General features: G+C 44.0%; 1 non-coding gene across 1 annotated transcript; it reads left to right on the forward strand.

The window, feature by feature from the left end:
- Nucleotides 1-15,647: 15,647 nt before the first annotated feature.
- Nucleotides 15,648-15,783, forward strand: LOC114813614. Its single transcript, XR_003761331.1, has one exon. It is a non-coding gene; the product is annotated as a small nucleolar RNA SNORA7 (small nucleolar RNA).
- Nucleotides 15,784-15,988: the final 205 nt, after the last annotated feature.

Below are 15,988 nucleotides of genomic sequence, written 5' to 3' on the forward strand. Positions count from 1 at the left end.
CTCTTCACCCTCTCTCTTATCACCCTTGCATTTTGATTTGCACTCTTTATTCATCCCTCCCTCAGCACACCCAGCACTTGTGTACATATCCATAAATTTTATTTTTTCACACTGATGTCCGTCTCCCCCTCTAGACTGCAAGCTTGATGTGGGCAAGGGAACATATCTACCAACTTGGTTATATCATACTGTCCCAAGTGCCTAGTTCAGTGCTCTGACCACAGTAAGTGCTCAATAAATGCTCATAAGACTCATCATGGGTGATGAACAGTGAAGGACTAAAAAGACTTAAAGCCCAAGGACAGATAAACAAAACACCAGCCAAATAATCGGGGTGCTGTGGGTAGGGGAGAATTATTTCCAGCTCCTTGTGGCTCAGAGTCCTAGACATTCCAACATCACAGCGACTACTGCAGCAACAACCAATCTTCTTGAGGGTGTTGTGGAGTCTCATACCGCTGATGCTCTCTCTGTCCAGCAAGGTGGAAGGCGGGATGGGATGAAGTCTCCTCGGTGGTACGGAGGAGAGTCGGTGTCGGTTTGGAGGGAGGTAGTGTGGCGGTTGTAGGTTATTTTGGGAGCAGGGACCTTCAGGAGAGGAAGGAAGGTTCAAGCACTGTGAGCTGGAGAAGTGAGGTTCCTGAGGGTTTCCTGTCCAAGAAATGTTTTTCCATGTAATATTCTTAGTTTATGCATTGTTACAACCTAAAAATTTTAATACAGGTATATCCTCTTCCACATAGCTTGTTATTCATTCATCAGTCCCGTATTTATTGAGAACCTACTGTGTACAGAGCACTGTACTAAGCACTTTAGGGATGTTTATTTGTCTCCCCAGCACTTAGCACAATGCTCAGCATTTAGTAGGTGCTTAATAAATACCATAATCAGTGAACCAAGAAATAGGACCCTTTTCCTCCTGTGCCCTCTTTTCTCTGTCTCAGCCACAATGCCAGTTTCTGAGACTGAGAATATGGTGGTCTTAGAGACAATTCCATAAAGGGCTCCAACCTCCCCAGGGGTTAGACCTCTGACCTTATAGGTCCCTTTCAGTTTTATGAATCTAGCATCACTTCTTCCACGATCCTTCCCTGATCAAGCTGTCTTTGCCCCAGCTCACTCTCCTTTCTGCTTCATCTCTGCACTTCAATCTGTGACCTTTGGACATTTGATATTCACTCAACCCCACGGAACTGATGTAAATATATTAAAATTACTAATTATAAATTACTTATTTGTTCATGTCAATGTCTGTCTCCCCCTCTAGAGTGTAAGCTCCTTATGGGCAGGGAATGGGTTTGCTAATTCTGTTGTAGTGTACTCCCACAAATGATTTGTTCAGTGCTCTGCATATAGTAAGGCTCAATAAATATGATTGATAGATTGAACGTTCCACTGGGCAGGCAAATGTCAGCCTATTTGCAAGAGAGCAAGGCTGAAGGAGGTTTGGAATGGGAGGGAAAAGACTCCATGGTTATTTGATTCATGGGGCATTGAGGAGATCCACAGGTGACATGGCATGGGGCCAATTACTCTGAATACTTGTTCCCATATATCTCTAGGACTTTGCAGATATTCCGCCAAATTCCTAGATTGTAAGCTCCTTGAATGCAAATACCTGGTCTACTATTGAACTCTTGCCTGAACTCAGGTCAGCACAATGTGCACAAGAACAGTGTGGCCAATGAAAAGAGCACAGGCCTGGGAGTCAAAGGACCTGCTTCTAACCCCAGTTCTGCCACTTGCCTGTTGGGTGACCTTGGACGATTCATTTAACTTCACTGTGCCTTGGTTTCCTCAACTGTAAAATGGGAATGAAATACCAGTTCCCTTTCCTATTGAGACTGTGAACCCTGTATGAGGCAGGGATTATGTCCGTCTTGATTAACTTGGATCTACTCCAGTGCTTGACACAGAGTAAGAGCTAAACAATATCATAAAAAAATTTAAAAAAGAGATATTATTGATGGACTGAATATGGTAATAGAGCAGATGACAATAAATCTGCTGCCTGTTAAGAGACCATGCTCCTGGCAATATCTCAATTGCATAGCAGAGGAGCCGCTTACTATCAACTGAACCCCATTCTCCCCTGATTATGGCACTTACTGTTACATTTCACTGTAAGGGTAAACAGCAGAAACTGTCCGTTCACCTCTCTCTGTCTGAGCCATTCTTAGGCAGAGAGGTGCTGGCCATTTACCTCCCTGGCAGTTCGCTGACTGCAGCTCTGTTGCAGTGCTGCATAATTTAGAGCCCGAGACTTACTAGGGAGGGGGGTTGGAGAGGAGGGAAGTGAAATTAGCAGTTTCAGCATGCACACCGTTGTGTCTGGAGCTACGGTGCTGACCCTTTTTATTGTTACCAGTAAAATTAAACGAATGCGACAGTCATGTGTGGCAAGCTTTCCAGGTCTCTGATATGCCGGGACGTTGCCCTTTCTTGAGGGAGGAGGAGTCCTGAATCTCTGCCAAAAGGAAGGGAAGGAGAGGATCCATTCGGACTAGTAACGTTGAAGCAAGAAAGTTTGCTTTAATTATGGCACTGGATTTAAAGAAGGAAAATCCAAAGGATCGTGGAAGTGTAAATCCATATCTCTTAGACAGTACAATGTCAATGGGTTCCTTCTTTCCTTCAATCTTAATAATAATAGTGGTATTTGTTAAGTGCTTACTATAGTGCCAAGTCTGTACTAAGTACTGAGAGAGATATAATAATGTTGGTATTTGTTAAGCGCTTACTATGTGCAGAGCACTGTTCTAAGCGCTGGGGTAGATACAGGGTAATCAGGTTGTCCCCCATGGGGCTCACAGTCTTAGTCCCCATCTTACAGATGAGGTAACTGAGGCACAGAGAAGTTAAGTGACTTGTCCACAGTCACACGCTGACAAGTGGCAGAGCCGGGATATAAGATTATCCGGTTTGACAGACTCGGTCCCACATGGGATCTACTAGCTGGAAGCTTCCTTTGGGTGAAGTGGATGAAGCATGGGTCTGGGAGCCGGAAAACTTGTCTTCCAATTCTGTCTCCACTACTTGCCTGCTGTGTGACTTTGGGCAAGTCACTTAATCTCTTGGAACCTCAGCTTCCTCAACTGCAAAAATGGGGATTCAATACCTTTTCTCTCTCTCACATAAACTGTGAGCCCATGTAGGATAGAGACCATATTTAATTTGTATCTACCACAGCACTTAGAACAGTGCTATACATAAGCTCGTTGTGGGCAGGGAATGTGTCTGTTTATTGTCGTATTGTGCTTTGCCAAGCGCTTAATATAGTGTTGTGCACTTAGTAAGAGCTCAATAAATGCAACTGAACAAATGAATATAGAAGATGCTTAACAAATGCAATAATAAAAAAGGAATATTTTTCCTACAAGACCCCAGGATATAGGGGATTGTCATTGCAAGATTTGTTATCCTTTAATGTGGTTTGGATGGGGGAACAGACTGCTTGGGACTGATGGGGACAGCGACTCTTACAAAATAAGGATAATGGGGCAAAGTTATTATTTTTCTTCCTAAAATCTCCCCTGTCCCTCATTCCTCCTGCCCCTTCTTCAAATCTCCCATCTTTCCCAGCAGTATCTCCTGAGGACATCATCTGCCTTCTCTCAAAACCCAAACCCTCCACTTGCACATCCAACCCCATCCCTTTGCACCATATCAAAACACTTGCCCGCCCCGCCCCCTTCTTCCCTTCCTAACCTCCATCTTCAACTGTTTGCTCTCCAGTGGCTTCTTCCCCTCTGCTTCCAAACATGCCCACGTCTTCCCAATCCCCCCAAACCCCTCCCTTCACCCCAAAGCTCTCTCCATTTATCTCCCCACTGTCCTCCTGCCAATTCTCTCCAAACTCCTCGAGCAAGTTGTCTACACCCGCTGTCTCCAGTTCCTCTCTTCCAATTCTCTCCTGATCCCCTCCAATCTGGCTTCCATCCCCTTCACTCCACAGAAACTTCCCTTTCAAAGGTCACCGATGATCTTCTTGCCCAATCTAATGGCCTCTACTCTCTCCTAAACCTCTCTGATCACTCAGCTACCTTCGATTCTGTTGACCACCCCCTTCTCCAGGAAAGATTATCCGACCTTGGCTTCACTGATCCTCTTGTCTCCTGATTCTCCTCCTATTTTTCTGGCCCCTCATTCTCAGTCTCTTTCACGGGCTCCTCCTCTGCCTCCCACCACCTAAGTGTGGTTGTCACTCAAGGTTCATTCTGGGTCCCCTTCTATTTTCCATCTCCGCCAACTCCCTTGGAGAACTCATTCGCTCCCCATGGCTTCAACTACCACCTCTGTGCAGATAATCCCCATATCTACATCTCCAGCCCTGGATCTCTCTCGCTTTCTGTATACTCACATCTCCTCCTCCCTTCAAGACATCTCTACTTGGATGTCCTGCCATTACTTTCAAACTTAACGATGTCAAAAACAGAATTACTTATAATAATGGTGGTATTTGTTAAGCACTTACTATGTGCAAAGCACTGTTCTAAGCGCTGGGAGATACAAGGTGATCAGGTTGTGCCACGTGGGGCTCACAGTTTTAATCCCCCTTTTACAGATGAGGTAACTGAGGCACAGGGAAGTTAAGTGACTTGCCCAAAGTCACACAGCTGACAAAGAGGGTGGAGCCGGGATTCAAACCCATGACCTCTGACTCCAAGCCCAGGCTCTTTCCAACTGAGCCAAGCTGCTTCCCTACTTATCTTGGCCACTATGTCCTTCCCCTGTCTTTCCTATCATGTAGATGGCAACACCATCCTTCCTGTCTCACGAGCTTGTAATCTTGGTATTATCCTTGACTCTTCTCTCTCATTCAATCCACATATGCAATCTATGAGTAACTCATGCTAGTTCAAACTTCGCAACATCACTAAAATCTGCCCTTTTTTCTCCATCCAAACTGCTACCTTGTTAATCCAAGCACTTATTCTATCTGGCCTTGATTACTGTATCAGCCTCCTTGCTGATCTCCCCACCTTTTGTCTCTCCCTAATCCAGTCCATACTTCCCTCTGCTGCCTGGATCATTTTTCTACAGAAACGTTCGGTCCACGTTTCCCCATTCTTCAAGAACCTCCAGTGATTGCCCATCCACCTCTGCATCAAACAGAAACTCCTTACCATTGGCTTTAAAGTACTCGGTCAGCTTACCCCCTCCTACCTGTCCTGGATATTCTCCCTCTAATACAACCCAAACCAAACGTTTCGCTCCTCTAATGCCAACCTACTCACTGTACCTCGATCTCTTCTTTCTCGCTTCCGACCTCTCTCCCACATCCTGCTTCTTGCCCTGAACAGCCTCTCTCTTCATATCCAACACTCTCCCCCAACTTCAAAGCCTTATTGAAGGCACAACTCCCTCCAGAGGCCTTCCCTGACTAAGCCCTCTTCCTTTTTCTACTCCATTCTGAGTTGCCCTGACTTCTTCCCTTTATTCATCCCCTCCCTCCCAGCCCCATAGCCCTTATGTTCATATCTGAAACTTATTTACATTAATGTCTGTCTTCCTCTCTAGACTTTAAGGTCACTGTTGGCAGGGAATGTGTCTGTACTCCCCCAAGAGCTTAGTACAGTGTTCTGCACACAGTAAGAACTCGATAAATACGATTGATTGAGTGATTGAGCCCCTCCTCCTTGAGGACTTCTTCTAAAGCTCCTGTTTAGAGATAATCTCCTCTCTCTTCCCCACTTGCCACTTCTGTTGTTGATCTGGATTGCTGGTTGCTCTCTAGTTTATCCCTGATTGATCACTCCAGACACATTGAACTTGCGCAGTAGGAAACCTTACTGCTGGTTTGGAAATGCTTCCATGCAAAGTTTGACTAAGGGAATCTTAAGGGTGCCAAATTCATCACTATCTCCATAACACTTCCAATTGGAAATCAGAAATGGACCCTGGAAAGCACATGTTTTCATAGTGGAGTAAATGATCTATGATCATAGTGGAATAAAATTTCCTGTGGTGTTTTCATTAGTATCTCAAACTCTCTGAGAGAACTCAGAAGCATAGCCTTTGGATTTTATCCCATTTTGGGATTTGGATGGGGGAGTATTCTAGGCTGGTCACATTTTCCTAGTCACCAGATACTTCTTTTTTTTAATGGTATTTTTTAAGCACTTACTAGATGTCAAGCACTATTCTAAGAGCTGTCCTTCTTGTCCTACTACACTACTTGTCCTCAGTCAGCAGTTTCCCAGGTGGGTCTGTCCTCAGAGCAGCCACCAAGCCTTTGGGATCTAAGAATGCTTCATCTGCAGGGGGACCTCCTTCCTACCTGAAGGCTGGAGGGATATGGGTTGCATTTCTTCTCTACCCTCCATCCCACATAGTATCCTATGTCAGAGTTCAGTTCTTTCCTCTAATCTCCTGCCCTAAATAGCTACCCAGCTTGCACAGTGTAGTTTCCAAGCCAAACAGTCAGATTGGGTGTTTCAGAGTTTCTAATCATACTTGGCATTTCCATTTCAATTCAAGCCTTCTACTGTTGGAAACTCTTTCATCGTTAAGGGATCATCCAAGGCCAGGACTTGAAGGGAAAAGGCAGCTGATGGAGAACAGGTTTTCATGGGTCTGAAGTTTAAATCTCTGCTTCCTGAGGGCGACGTGAACTAGATTGATGATTTTGATGCGTTTAGACATTGTGGGCAATGGCAACTGAGGAGAGGAAACCTCTGAAGCCAGTGGTCAGGGTGGGACTACTGAATATGGGTTTTTAATCCAGGATTGATTTTGGATACATTGTCCATGAGACATGAGACTTGCTAAGCAGAATTTTGGGGTGTTCCATGTGGACCCTCAAATTTAGCAGGTCTCCCTGTGGATGTGTTCGAGTTCTTTGGAATATGCTCACTTCTTTGCTGGATACTTTTTGTGTCTGTGCCTCAAGAAAAAATGCCTTCTTGGAACTGGGAGTCAGGAGGCTCCATGGATTGATTTTTAATCTCCTCTCTTTATAGCTCCTAATTCCAATTTCATGCCCCTTAAGTACTCACAACACCCTTTAGCACTTATGTACCATATACCCTATTACTTCTATGTGTAATTTACTTTGGTGTCTGACTCCTTGGCTAGAGTGTAAACTCCTAGAGGGTAGGAATCAAGTCTGCTAATTCTGTGGTACCCTCTCAAGCATAGTATACTGCTCTGAACACAGTAGGAACTGAATAAATAATGCTGATAGGTTGATCCACCTACCTAGACTGAGTCTACAAATCAGTTTGGGTGGGAAAATGGAAGGTCAAATTAGTTTAGGGGAAGAAATCATTAAAAGGATTTTAAAGAGCCATTATATTTAATTCTGCAGGACCTGATATAAATACCTTGAATTGGATGGCTCTTTCGTTTCCTAATACCTAATCAGTCTTCCTATTTTATTCTCAAAATCCTTATATGGTAGGGAGCGGTAAGTCGTAGTATTCCCACTTTACAGATGACGATGCTGGGGCACAGAGAGGTTGTGACTTGCCCAAAGTCACTTGCAGACTGATGACAGAGCCACGACTAGAACTCAGCTATCCTAATTCCCGGATTCATATGCTTTCCATCGGATTGCACAGCCTCAATTTTTACGGTAACACTTTTAAGTAGAGATTTCGGAAAGGCTTTTGAGTCCACCCAGATGATCTCCTCATTGACAAGCAAGCCAAGTATGGTCTGAAGTGCACAGCTGGGTCCACAGCTAGTTCCTGGATCGTGCCCAGAAGGCAGCCATCAATGGCTCAGTGTTAACCTGTGCTGGTCTACGGAACGGTGTCCCTTAGGTATCGTTCATGGGATCGGGTCTATTCCGGGATCTTTAGCGTGGGCCTGAATGAAGGCACTGAGGGTATGCTCAGCAAATGTGCAAGGCTTGCTAAATTGAAATTGCAACATTTTGGAAAGCAGGAACTGAACTCGGTGACTAACACATTCAAAAAATGGACCAATTTAATGGCAGCAAGCCCAAGGCACTTAGGAGAGGGAAAGCCAAAAAAAAACCCCAACCCTTACAGAATAGGAGAAAATGCAGAATAAGCTCAAATACAGCAGGAAAAGATTTGGGGTTAGTTCTTGACCAGAATTACGATTGATAGCACTCTAAAGTGGTTATTCAAAAAGTTAACATAGTTCTGGGATGACTCATCAGTGGTGGGACACACAAGAGATGCCAAGTAACTCTTTACTGCATTCTGACAGCTCAGACCCTTATTAGAGTCCAGCCAGTTTTCCAATAACACAGGGATTGCATTTTTGCAGAAATCTGCCCAAAGGAAAATTCACACTGTAATTAGTTTGCAAAGGTATTTATTTAACATCCTCTGGGTTTAATACGCTTGACGGGTTGGATACAGCTGCACGGGCACATCCATTTCTCCCGACATGGCTTCGCACCAAATTCAGACAGATGCAAGTGGTTGGACAAGTATTCTATGTCTCTGCTGCAACACTGAAACTTCAGTGTGAAATGAAAAAGTGTAGAGTGCACTGTGTTCAGGATTGGTCAACACATTTTTCAAATTTTTTTTTAATTTGAGGAAAATTTCAAGGAATTGGGTTTCTGCCTAGAAAAGAGGAATGGTAGTAATAGGAGTATTTGTTGAGCACCCACTCACACAGTAGAATAATAATAATAACTATGGTATTTGTTAAGCGCCTACTATGTGTCAAGCACTGTTCTAAGCTCTGGGGTGGATACAAGGTAGACAGCTTGACCCTCGTGGCGTTCACAGTCTTAATCCCCATTTTACCGATGAGGTAACTGAGGCACAGAGAAGTGAAGTGACTTGCCAAAGGTCACACAGAAGACAAGTGGTGGAGCCGGGTGGCTCAGTGGAAAGAGCACGGACTTGGGAGTTGGAGGTCATGGGTTCGAATCCCAGATCTGCCACTTGTCAGTTATGGTATTGTTGGCAAGTCACTAAACTTCTCTTTGCCTCAGTTACCTCATCTGTGAAATGGGGATTAAGATTGTGAGCCTCATGTGGGACAACCTGATTACCTGTATCTACCCCAGTGCTTTGAACAGTGCTCTGCACATAGCAAGTGCTTAACAAATACCAACATTATTATTATTATTATTGTTAGAACCCATGTCCTCTGACTCCCAAGCCCATGCTCTTGCCACTAGGCCGGGCTGCTTCTCATGTGTACAGTGAGAGTGTACTGTGTACATTGTACTGTTCTAGGTACTTGGGAAGTTCAAAATAAACAAGTAACATGTTCCCTGCCCACGAGGAGCTTATACTCTAATGATGAGGACATATATGAAAAGAGAGGAGAAGGTTAAGGACTTGCAGAGTAACTATCTTGTGTGGCTCGGTGGAAAGAGCCCGGGCTTGGGAGTCAGAGGTCGTGGGTTCTAATCCCAGCTCTGCTACTTGTCAGCTGTGTGACTGTGGGCAAGTCACTTCACTTCTCTGTGCCTCAGCTCCCTCATCTGTCAAATGGGGATGAAGATTGTTAGCCTCACGTGGGACAACCTGATTACCCTGTGTTTACCCCAGCACTTAGAACAGTGCTCTGCACATAGTAAGCGCTTAACAAATACCAACATTATTATTATCTTTCAGTTTTTGAAGGGTTTCCATGGGGAAGGTGCTGATGAGCTATTCTTCGTCACTAATAGATTGATTGAGAGGAGATGGGCTGAAATTTAAGCATGGGAAAGTTCAGGTGAATATGGGGAAGAGCATCTTCTCTCTCACTGTGATCCAACATCAGAATGGGCTGAGTAGAGGGTAGGAGTTTCTGACCTGAGGATCTTTAAGATCAGAATAGACATCCATGTGCAGCCAGTGCTTAGAACAGTGCTTGGCACATAAAGCGCTTAAAAATACTATAATTATTATTATGATTATTATTATTACCTGCCTGCCAGCAGGAAACTAGCTCAGATGGAGAGCTGGCTTCAGATAGAAAGCAAGTGAGATGGACACTTCAGGGTGTATTGGCTGAGGGGGCGGTGAGACAGCAGGGAGGCCTCACAGCTCTGTGAGGATTTTTAGTTCAGAATTATTGAGGCATGCTTATTTTGCAATCTGCTAATTGTAAAGTTAAAATGTGGAATAGGTGGCACTTAGGTTTGTTTTTACTCATTATGTTTTCAACACACACAAGTGTGGGCAGACTTCTGGAAAATGTTCTGAAGGGCCTCATTATACTACAATCTATGTTCAACCTAGCACATGTGGTGTCATTTGTGTGAGGGTGACCACCCGATACTTTTCCTTGCTCTGGGGTGACCAAGTGTCTGAAGTTGGTCTGACTAAATGAACATTCTAGAGTCCCTTTGGATCTAAGAATGGACTTTGGCCTCAATTCCAATCCATTCATTCATTCATTCAATAGTATTTATTGAGCGCTTACTATGTGCAGAGCACTGTACTAAGCACTTGGAATGTACAAATTGGTAACAGATAGAGAAAGTCCCTGCCCTTTGACAGGCTTACTGTCTAAATCGGGGGAGACGGACAGACAAGAACAATAGCAATAAATAGAATCCACAAGGAGCTTCTCTCTGATCTCAGATTTCCAGTGGAATTGGTGCCTTTTCAGAGCATTTGCACTTTATCAATCAATCAGTCAATTGTATTTGAGTGTTTACTCTGTGCAGAGCACTGTACTAAGCACTTGGGAGAGTACAGTGTTACAGACACAATCCCTGCCCACAGCAAGCTTACGGTCTAGAGGGAAAGACAGACATTAGTATAAATACATTACAGATATTGATATATATATAGCTGTGTGGCTGGGAGCGGGGATGAATAAAGGGAGCAAGTCAGGATGATGCAGAAGGGAGAGGGAGAAGACGAAAGCTGGGCTTAGTCAGGGAAGGCCTTTTGGAGGAGATGTGCCTTCAATAAGATGTTGAAACAACGGAAGAAATTAATTCTGTCATATATGAGGAGGGTGAGCATTCCAGACCAGAGCCAGGTGGGCAGTGAGATGATAATAACGGTAGAGAAGCAGCGTGGCTCAGTGGAAAGAGCATGGGCTTTGGAGTCAGAGGTCATGGGTTCGAATCCCGGCTCAGCCACTTAGCTGTGTGACTTCGGGCAAGTCACTTAACTTCTCGGTGCCTCAGTTACCTCATCTGTAAAATGGGGATGAAGACTGTGAGCGTCACGTGGGACAACCTGATTCCCCTGTGTCTACCCCAGCGCTTAGAACAGTGCTCGGCACATAGTAAGCGCTTAACAAATACCAACATTATTGGTTAAAAGCTTACTTTGTACTAGGGAAGTACTGGGGTGATGCAAACAAATTGAGTTGGACACAGTCCCTGTCCCACGTGAGGCTCACAGTCTCAATCCCTATTTTACAGATGAGGTAACTGAGGCCCAGAGAAGTGAAGCGAATGGCCCAAGGTTCCACAGCAGACAACTGGTTAGAGCTCCTGACTCCCAGGCCCATGCTCTATCCACTATGCCATTGAGGTACAGTGAGAAGCTTAGCATTAGAGGAACAAAGTGGGTGGGCTGAGTTGTAGTAGGAGAGGAGCGAGGTGGCCAATAGCATCAGGCAATCAGGTGGAAAATGCAGCAGGTAGATAGGGGTGGTGGGGAGGGAAAATGGGGGGGGGGGGGCGTGGATTTCTCTGAACCTTCAGGCCTTCTGAAGGAATGGAAAAGGAACAGCAATGACCCTTAAGATTTCAAATGCATTTTAACGGCAAGGAAGTAGGAATCTGGACTCGTGGGCTTGTGGTTTTGGCTCCGCTGCTGCCTCCCTGTTTGAAATTTGAGCTAATAGTTTAAAATCTCTGGGACAGTTTAGGCAAACCTCTAAATATCTTTGTCCCTAGGCCTTCCCAGCTCCAAATGAGGATTAATTACACATGCCAACCTCACCGGGGGACTTGTGAGATGCAGGGTTTGTAAAGTCCTTTGAGATGTAGGGCCAAAGGAACTTCATGAGTATGAATTCTTCTTGTAAGTGTAAAATGAGCTTTTGTATCCTCAAATTTCAGGATTTTGAATGAAAAGCATTTGTCTTTAAAACATAGCCTGAGTCTGCTTTTCTCTCCATGCAGCAAACATTTTTTTCTCAATTCATTTCCACCAGAACCGTTAAGTTTTCCATCTAACCTGCCAGAGACAGTCAGTGTCTCACAATCTGCAGAAATTATCTTGACAAGGTCAATTAGTTAAAAAAAAATGATACAGTAACTTGGCTTCTGGTTTTCCTTTTGCTGCTGTTTCTCTGCAGAGTGCTCTTGGCTCCAATTGATATGGAAACTGCATTGCACCAGAGGGGAAAATTCTCTATGTAGATGCCAAAGGATGGTATCCTTCAGCCAGACAATGTGAGAAAAGGAAAGAAAGAGCGATCTTGCCCATGGTTACACAGCTCTTACCTGCAAACAGATGACAATTCATGATATCAAGGTTGTCAGTCAATCAAGAGGATATATTGAGTGCCTGATGTATGCAGAAGAACTGTACTAAGCCCTTAAGAGACTAGATTGGTCTCCTTGTTTTATGAGTGTCTGAGAGTATTGCTGGGATGTCAGGGGAGTTGAGAAAATACTGAACAAAATTCTTGGAAGATCATAATTGAGGTCCTCCCAAAACTCTTGCTTTCCCTTTTCTAGTAGACAGATGGGGAAGCAGCATGGCTTAGTGGCAAGAGCGCAGGCTTGAGAGTCAAAGGACATGGGTTCTAATCCTGACACTGCCACTTGTCTGCTATGTGACCTTGGGCAAGCCACTTAACTCCTCTGTGCCTCAGTTACCTCATCTGTAAAATGGGGATCAAGATGGTGAGCCCCATGTGGGACAACCTGATTACCTTGTATCTACCCCAGCACTTAGAACAGTGCTTGACACATAGTAAGTGCTTAACAAATACCATAATTATTATGGGGAAGAAAATGCAATAAACAAAAGCAACACTTAGCAAGGACTGGAGCTTTCAATCACTCAATGGGAATTATCAAGCTCATATAATAATAATAATGATAAAAATAATAATTATGGTATTTAAGTGCTTACTGTGTCAAACACTGTCCTAAGCACTGGGGTAGGTACGAGATAAACAGGTTGGACATAGGTCCTGTCCCACATGGGACTCACAGTCTTAGGAGGAAGCACAAGTATCGAACACCAATTTTGCTGATAAGGAAATGAGTTACAGAGAAGTTAAGTGACTTGCCCAAGGTCCACTGCAAGTAAGTGGCAGACCAGGGGTTAAACATCCAGCCCATGCTCTTTCCACTAGGCCACACTGCTTCACTAGTATGTGCAAAACACTGTACTAAAGTGTTCAAGAGACTACAATCGAGGTAAAACACCTGATTCCTGCCCTCAAAATATTCACAGTCTAAAAGGGGAAACAAAATTAATTTGTAGAATCAAGGAAAGAAAAGCCAAGCATTGATTCCTCCCATCAAAACTTTCCAAGATGGCCAAGTCCATTCTGAGTCTTACTTTGGGCCCCTTGCTTCAAGTTTCCAGTGCAATAGCTACTTAGTTCTTGGAAGAGAATATTATACATTACTTGTAATTTTTCCTTCTACAAACTTCAGAATAATAATAATTGTGGTATATTGTACTCTCCTAAGTGCTTAATACAGTGCTTTGCACACAATAAGAGCTCAGTAAATACAACAATGAATGAATGATATTTGTTAAGCATTTACCATGGGGCAATCATTGTACTAAGTGCCAGGGTGGATACTAGATAGTCAAGTTGGACACAGTCCCTGTCTCTTGGGTTCACAGTCTAGGTAGGATGGAGTAGAGGTATTGATTCCCCATTTTACAGATGAGGAAACTGAGGGCCAAAAAAGTTAGTAATTTTGTCCTTGCTACTTGCCTGCTGTGTGACTAGAATTCAGGTCTTTTGACTCCCAGGTCTGCTCACTCTTCTTCTGCTAGGTCATGCTCCTTCTCACACTAATGCAAGAATAGTTTCAAAGAATGGTAGCAACTAGAATTGTTTAACATTTCTTCTCCAACTTGTGAACAAAACATAAGGAAGAAATTGGGTCTCCCAAGGGCCTTTCAAGACAGACTGACTTATCAAAGAATCTCTTGAAATCTCATTTTCTGCACAACTCTGCTCAAAAGCTCTAGGAAAATTTGCAATTCAAACTTGGAATGAATGGCTTGTCGATTCCTTCAGATTTATTCCGTCCACATGTGAAACCGAGTAATTAAAACAGCTCATCTGCTTTCACAGCTAAAACAGGAAAAAATAATCAAGAACTACTCACTTCATTCACATTTCCCCCACCCTTCCACCCACTCTAACTATCCAGTAGTGTAATAGGTTGATTTAATATTTGCAAAAATAAAGTATTTTTGCAAATTAATCTAGGTTTCCTTCAAATTTGATTCCAATCACCAGAATGCCACTCCTGCTAAACTGTCACACCTTCTTCATGTCTGTGAGCCCTGTACCTATTGTAAAAAGCACATTCATCTTAAACACCTTCATTATCACTAACCATGACCGTTCTGCACATCAAATTCAGCCAGTCTGTCAATTGTCTTCGAGTGTTTACTGTGTGCAGAGCACTGTACTGAGCACTTGGGAGAGTACAATACAACAATGTAACAGACACATCCCCTGTCCACAATGAGCTTGCAGTCTAGCGGGGGAGACAGACATTAATATAAATAAGTAAATTATAAATATGTACCTAAGTACTCTGGGGCTGGGAGGGGGGATGAATAATGGTAAGACCGTGTTCACAACAATCAGATCTTGGAGTGCAGCCAACACACTAGTACGCCAGAACATAGCAGTACAGCTTCCTCGAGCACTGCGGGGGAATGGATGATAACAGGGTACCCAACTAGCTGCTCTGCAGTTAGCTGAAATGGGATATGTGCAACAGGGAGGAATTCTAGTAATGGTTTTGGACAGCAACTGGCATGGGCAATACATGTGGTATAGAAGGAGATTGCTGGAAGACAACTACAGCAGACAAACCAATCTGGTGGGGTGGCAAGCAAGAACAATATAAACTTCAGGAAGATAGACAGACCAAGCGATAGTTTAGAAAATACAGCAGGTACCCTGAATAGCAAATGTACATTAGCCGCAAAGGGCAATCAATTCTCCTCAGTGAGGAATGGAGTGTGAGTTGGACATTAGCATTTCCAAATGCATGTTTGTGAGCCTGAATCAGTCAGTTGTATTTACTGAGCACTTACTTTATGCAGAACACTGTACAAAGTGCTTAGGAGAGTACAATATAACCAAGTTGGTAGACACATTTCAAGCCCACAAGGATCTTACAGTCTAGAGGGGGAACTGGACATTAGAATAAAATAATGGATCTGTAAGTAATTGCTGTGGGGTTGAGGGTGGGGTGAATAAAGGGCACAAATCCAAGTAGAAGAGAGAGGGAGGAGACAAAATGAGGACTTAGACTGGAAAGGACTCTTGGAGAAGATATGATTTTAATAAGTCTGTGAAGGGGAAGGAAGTTCCATGCCAGAGACAGGATGTGTGCGAGGAGTCAGCCGTGAGATAGATGAGACCAAAGTACAGTGAGTAGGTTGGCATTAGAGTAGCAACATGGGTTTGCTGAGTGATAGTAAGAAATTAGCTGGGTAAGATAGGAAGGGGCAAGGAGATTGAGTGCTTTAAAGCTCACGGTAAAGAGTTTCTGTTTGATGCAGAGGCGGATAGACAATCCCTAGGGAGTGGGGCCCCTCTCAGTCACACCTGGAGAGTTTCCAATAATCTGCCAGTCTCGACCATGGGAGGAAGAGTCAAGCAGAGGCATATCCATTCCATTCCTAGCTTAAGCGGTGGCTAGTGAGTGAAAGATAATCTGCTACAAGTCGAAACTCACCTGTGCTGGGTAGCAGAGTCATGGGAAAGAGTTGAAGGTGGAGACTCAAGTTCATTTCGTGGAAGGAGGCAGTGATAAGCCATTTCCATATTTTTACCAAGAACACCCTATGGATACCACACCAGAACAGTCGGGGTGTTCTGGGAGAGATGTGGCCTTGGTGCCTCTATGGTTCGGAGACGACTCGACAGCATA

The sequence above is a fragment of the Ornithorhynchus anatinus genome, chromosome 7 (assembly GCF_004115215.2).
Source record: "Ornithorhynchus anatinus isolate Pmale09 chromosome 7, mOrnAna1.pri.v4, whole genome shotgun sequence".
NCBI classification, from domain to species: Eukaryota; Metazoa; Chordata; class Mammalia; order Monotremata; family Ornithorhynchidae; genus Ornithorhynchus; species Ornithorhynchus anatinus.